The sequence below is a fragment of the Miscanthus floridulus genome, chromosome 14, assembly GCF_019320115.1.
Source record: "Miscanthus floridulus cultivar M001 chromosome 14, ASM1932011v1, whole genome shotgun sequence".
NCBI classification, from domain to species: domain Eukaryota; kingdom Viridiplantae; phylum Streptophyta; class Magnoliopsida; order Poales; family Poaceae; genus Miscanthus; species Miscanthus floridulus.
In genome coordinates, this window is record NC_089593.1 from 85,843,993 (window position 1) to 85,850,931 (window position 6,939).

Below are 6,939 nucleotides of genomic sequence, written 5' to 3' on the forward strand. Positions count from 1 at the left end.
TTGCGAGATTGGCCCATACGCCAGCTCGACGTGAAGAATGCCTTCCTCCACGGCAACCTCAAGGAGACGGTCTACTGCGAGCAGCCGAAAGGCTTTGTCGACCCCGCTGCTCCTAACTATGTATGTTTGCTGCAGAAGTCCTTGTATGGACTTAAGCAGGCGCCGTGTGCTTGGAACCAGCGCTTCTCCAACTTCATCTACAACATCGGCTTCACCACCTCCAAGTCGGATGCCTCCCTGTTCGTCTACAAGGCTGGCGACAACATGGCCTACCTCCTCCTCTATGTTGATGACATCATCGTCACCGTGTCGTCATCGGCACTTCTCCATCATGTCACTTCACGCCTTCACTCGGAGTTCGCCATGACGGACCTCGGCGACCTACACCACTTCCTCGGCATCTCGGTGACGTGGGACAGCAGCGGGTTGTTCCTCTCCTAGCGGCAGTATGCTGCTGATCTCCTCCAGCGTGCTGGCATGTCTGAATGCCATCCGACAGCTACTACTGTAGATGCCCGGACCAAGCTATCCGCCTCAGAGGGCGCCCCAGTTGCCAATCCCTCGGAGTACAGGAGCCTTGCTGGTGCGCTCTAGTACCTCACTCTGACAAGGCCGGACCTGGCTTATGCTGTCCAGCAGGTCTGCCTCTTCATGCACGACCCCCGCGAGCCGCACCTTGCGTTGATCAAGCGCATCCTGCAATATGTCAAGGGATCTCTGTTCGCCGGTCTGCACTTGGGCTCTGGTGCCATTGACCAGCTCACAGCCTACTCCGACGCCGACTGGGCTGGCTGCCCAGACACGCGCCGTTCTATCTCTGGCTTCTGCGTCTACCTCGGTGACAACCTAGTGTCCTGGTCTTCCAAGTGTCAGACGACCGTGTCTCGCTCCAGTGCCGAAGCAGAGTACCGAGCAGTGGCCCATGTTGTTGCCGAGTGCTGCTGGCTGCGTCAGCTTTTATAGGAGCTCCACATCTCCATCCCGCTTGCGACGGTTGTCTACTGTGACAATGTGAGCGCTGTCTACATGGCTGTCAACCCTGTCCACCACTGCCGCACAAAGCACATCGAGATCGACATCCACTTCGTCCACGAAAAGGTTGCTCTGGGACAGTTCCGTGTTCTCCATGTCCCATCTGCGCATCAGTTCGTAGATATCATGACCAAGGGTCTGCCCATCCAGCTCTTCACTGATTTTCGGACCAGTCTATGCGTCCGTGATGCTTCCGCTACGACTGCGGGCAGGTATTAGGATATGTATATATCTATATTAGGATATGTATATATCTAGATCAATTAGTGATTGATTGGTGTTTCCCTAGATAGGCTAGCTGCCATGTATAGCCTAGGATAGTTTCCTTGTACAGGAAATAGCTTCCCATGTATGTAACTTCCATGTATGCCTATTGGCTATATATATGAAAGGCTCCCCACCCACATTGGTGTGTGGTGATTCTCTACCTTCTACAGATACCCAAAAAAATACTGCTGCGGTCATTTTTAATAGTAATACCACTATTACTTCTACCAATGCTAATACTCATACTACATTATTGCTTTTTCGATTGACTTCCACATATTTTAGTTCAAATGTGCTACCCTGAATATTGATGCATGGAGCAAATCTCAGATGGTAGCCTGTAGTACATATTTCAGTTAAAATCTGCTTATACTTACTATACCAGGAAATGGTGGGCATTGTCACAACTAAATCTTATGGTTGTAAATTTGATACTTGATGATACATGATGCTGCCTGTTTAGTTGCATACCTATATATTTTTACTGAATTTTTTTTCTGAAGGTTTTTCATTGTTATGTAGGTTGGTTTGAATGTAGAAGACGGCAACGAGGTGTGCAGCATGTTGCGCTCTCATGAACACTATTGTAGAAGAAAGTAGCAGTGTAATCACACCCTATTTCCAACAATTAGTAGTAACGGATTCAAACAAGTATTGGTGCCCGAACTGAAATGATTACTCTTAGCGGCTGCTGCTACTCCTAATAATGCAATTAGTAGTAACTGATTCAAACAAGCAATGGCTGATGCAAAAACCGAGCTCTGACTCTTTAGCAAGTATAAGCTTTTTTTTCTTTTCTTCTTATCTATGTCAGAGCTTGGTTTTTGAAAGTTTGGGATATACCTAGAGATCTATGTTTGAATAGGAGTATATGGAAAGCAGCTATTGAAGTGCATGAACCGTGACTTAGGACTTATAGTGGGTTTAACTCTAGCCTATCCCAACTTGCTTGGGACTGAAAGACTATGTTGTTGTTATTGTTGATCTTATCTATGTAGACTAGGATCATGCTTCTTTGAACTGTTGTGCTGCTTTCTCCTATAATGAAATGGCAGAGCATTCGCTAAATTTGCTAAAAACAAAGGTGGGAGTTCAATAATGCCTTTTCGATTAGCGTGAGCTAGATAGAGCCCACGCCCACGCCCACTGCACTTGCTCTGTGATCCCGGTGAGTCTTTGCGGCTGTCTGCACCCCCCCCCCCTCGCCGGTCGCTGCTATTCTGCTTTCCGGGGGCCATCGCCTGGCCTCGATCGTGATTCCGTGTGAGGCTCTGGCGGCAGCATCCAAATCCCCCACCTACAGATAACCATGCCGCGAGGAAGAGGCATTGTGCGCCGCCCTTTAGGCTTTGTAAACATGAGATAGCAGTTTTTCCATTACCATCACTTCACCTCAGGTTGCGTCAATTAATAGAACATGACCCATATATTTTGATGGACTAAACAAGCTGCCGTCAGCCTATCAACCTAGGTAAATGTTTGCATAAATGCAGACTACGAGTGTAAGCGCAAGACCCATATATTTTGATAGACTAAACAAGCTGCTATCAGCCTGTCAACCTAGGTAAATGTTTGCATAAATGCAGACTACGGGTGTAAGCGCAAGACCCATATATTTTGATGGACTACACAAGCTGCTGTCAGCCTGCATAAATGCAGACTACGGGTGTAAGTGAATCAATCATTCTTTTGCCATTGGAAAATCCATATATTTGGCTATTAATATCATTTGTACAATCCATTGATCTACTTGCCTAATAGTGCTCGATTACATCTCCCATTTGATTGAATATTGTCTGCCATGTGCTTTAATTTTCACACCCTGCTATTTTCTTCAACTTCCTGTTCATGTATGGTCATTGTGCCGTGAGCCCAAATATGGTTAAAGTGATTGCCTGTAGTTTTGTGTCCTAAAGTCCTATTTACATTTGACGACTCATAGGCAATGTTCAATATTTTATCCTATAAGGGCAGTCCCAATGCTACCTATTAATTTCTGTAGACACTATATATATAAACCATGGTCCCAATGGATAGTTTCTACAGAACAAATTTTTATCCAATCACAAACATTCTCTCTCCATTCTCTACCAATCACATCCATTCATGTCTTGGTTCTCATGTAGACATAGTTTCTAACTTAGATCTAGTTTCTATGATTTTTGCTCTCTCTTCAATAACTACATTGCCACATCAGCAAAATGCTTAGGTAGCAGTACAATTAATGTCCAAAGAAACTAGGGTTATTTGAATTCTTGCCATTATAATTTCTCAAGTTTTGAAGAACGTCATTACTATTTGTTTTATTAGAAATTTGCCATTGCTATTCTACTTCCCCCTCACTCTTGCCCTTTGCTACGTCTGGAGCGTAGCTAGGCCTACCTGTAGGCGTCATATTTCCGTATGGGTCCGTATTGCCCATGTACGAGAGGATAATGAGCACGCTGCCATTCTTCTCTGTCGCCCCCGTTCTTCTCTCGCATTCGTCCCCCTTCTCTGCCGCACACCCGCGCCACCGTCCATTCTTCTCCCCTCATCCCTCCGACCAAACCCTAACCCCATCTCTTTCCGCGGCGAACCAGGCGTGAGCGGTGGCGGCGAATCGATGCGTGGTTGGCGGCGGCGATTGGAGGTGGTGGCGACGGAGACAAACCCTAACCTCACGTCCACTGGAGGTGATGGAGTCACCCTGATGGCGGGGAGCTCAGGCTTAGCGCTTCCATGCGCATCCACTGCTCTGGTGGTGATGGAGGGCAGCAGCAGCAGGTACCCTTTCTGCATCCTTCGTCTCCATGTGGTCAACACAGTTGGCGATTAGTTGGTATTCTGATGATTTGTGCATGTATACACTTTGATTTGGGGATGAATTTACTGCTTCTTAGGGGTGGGATGTTTGCGCTAGAGGTTAAAGTCGAAGCTTTTGCTTCCAAAGACTCGACTAGTAGGAAATCATACACAAAAGGCTGAGTGTTTAAGTGGGATGTGGAGTATGGGTCACTGACACTAGACTTGCTGTTGAAACATCTAGCAACTGAAATGAATCTTTGCACTAACCAGACACCCATTGTTTGGTTCTTTAACAAAAGATTGAATGAGGATGTCAGACTAGTTGATGAGATACAGATGGTTGATTTGTTTGAAATGCATAAAGAGGAGATGACCTGCCAGGTTATAGTAGGTGTATTTGATAGTGCAATTTGTGTGGAACCTAAGTTTGATGCACTAGAGCCTCTCTGTGTGGTTCTTCCTGATGATGCAGCAGAATTAGGCACTCATGATGCTAACATGCCTAAACAACCCAGTAGTGGTGGTACTGAGCCAACAACCTTGCCATGTGCTTCTCCTGAGAATCCAGAGGTGGCTGATGAGTTAGAACCAGACAGAGAGGCAGCTAGAGAGCCAGATAGAGAGATGGCTAGAGAGCCAGATAGAGAGGCAGCTAGAGAGCCAGATATCTTTGATAACGATGAAGAATATGTGGGAGTTGATGATGAGGCCATGTATGATGAAGCGCCACCTACTGAGTTTGCACAGCCACAACCATTTGACAATGCTAACACTCATGCTACTGCTGATCCATCTGATGACTTTGTCCATGTTGAGGCAGAGGTGGATGATGCTGATCCTCTAGAGATAAATGTATTGCATGACCCTAAGAACCCAAAGATTGTGAAGGGAGAGCTGTTTCCTGATATCATTGCATTCAGGAAAGCATTAAGACATTATGCTGTGAAGACTAGGTTTGAGCTTGCTCCTGGTTACAAAAGTGACAAGCAAAGGTTCATAGCAAAGTGTGCTGCTGAGGGATGCCCTTGGCGCATACATGCTTCCACCATTTTTTATAAGAAACTGTACATGTACATTTCTTTTCTGATTTGTGATGTATCATTGTCTCTGTTAACATTTATTTTTTGATTTTTGATGTATTATTTTCTGTTAACATTTTCTTTTACCCTATGCTATTGTAGATCAAAAAGCTTCCTGCTGACCACAATTGTCCTACCACCAAGCTAAGAGAAGTAAAATGGCCAGTCAGGGCTGGTGTGTAGATAGGATTGGAGATTGGGTTAAGAATAACCCAACAAAGGGAGCAAAGGAGGCAAAGAAAAAAATTAGAGGGTGACTTTGGAATAAAGTTGAAGTACTCAAAAGTGTGGTCTGGTTTGAAGGTAGCCTTAGATCAGATACATGGTAAGTATGAGGAAAGCTTTCAACTTCTTTTCAATTGGGCTGCACAGCTAGAAATAAGTTCACCTGGAAGTAGAGTACAAATAGAGTTAGAGAAGATTGGTAAGAAGAATAGGTTCAAGAGGGTTTTTGTTGCTTTGAAGCCATTGCATTGATGGATTCCTAGCTGGTTGTAGACCCTTTATAGGAGTAGATGCATCTTTTCTAAATGGAAAGTATACTGGACAGTTGGCTTCAGCAACAGGTGTTGATGGCCATAACTGGTTGTACCATATTGCATTTGGTGTGTTTCACTCAGAGACTGAGGACAACTGGAAGTGGTTCCTAGAGAATTTGCATAATGTCATAGGAGACCCCGCTAGGACTAGTAATATGTAGTGATGCTTGTAAAGGGTTAGAGACAGCTGTGGGGCTGTTTTCCCATAGGCTGAAAATAGGGAGTGCACAAGGCACATGTACAATAACTTCATGAAACACTTCTCAGGGGATGTTTTCACTGACCATCTATATCCTGCTGCAAGGAACTACATAGAAAGCATGTTTAGGTGGCATATGAAGAAAATCTTTGAGTTTGCTCTAGCTGCTATTGATTACCTTCAGAAGCATCATCCTAGGATATGGTACAGATGTGGCTTCTTTGAGGAGAGTAAATGTGATTATTTAACTAATAATGTCTCTGAGAGCTTCAATGCTCAGATCAAGGACTTCAAAGGACTGCATATCCATGAGCTAGTTGACAGGATAAGAGAGATGATAATGAAGAAAAGGTACATAAGGAAGAAGATTGCACAGAAATGGGGAGATGGAATCCTTCCTGGTGTCATGAAGGACTTGAACCTTATAAGAAAAAATATGAAAGTTATGAAGGTTAAAGTCAGTGATGATGAATTTGCAGAGGTAACACTGCTAGATGACTGGAATAACCATAAACGGCACACAACTGATCTTAAGAATCAGAAGTGTTCATACAGGGAATGGCAGGTAACTAGCAAGCCATGCAAGCATGCCTTGGCTTGGATCTTGACCAATAGAGGTATGCAGGTAGCTGACTTTGTGCATGATTATTACTCTGTTGCTAAGTTTAGAGCTGCCTATGAAGGTAGAGTAGAACCAATGCCAGACATATCCCAATGGCCACAAGTTGATCTTTGGTACAAGGTTTTCCCACCATTACTAGGAAGAACAGCAGGTCAGCCAAAGGTTGTGAGGCAAAGAGGGTGCCTAGAGAATAGGGCCAACAAGAAGAAAGTTAGATGTAAAAGGTGTGGAGGTTTTGGCCACTTCTCCAAGACTTGCAAGCTTGAAATGGTTGGAGAGGATGGTGAGACTGCTAGCACAAATAAATGGTTAACATTAATTTCACTGATCTTCTGTCATTTGTATTCTTTTCATCAAATAAAAGGTTAACATTAATTTCACTGATCTTTTGTCATATGTGTGTACATAGGAAGA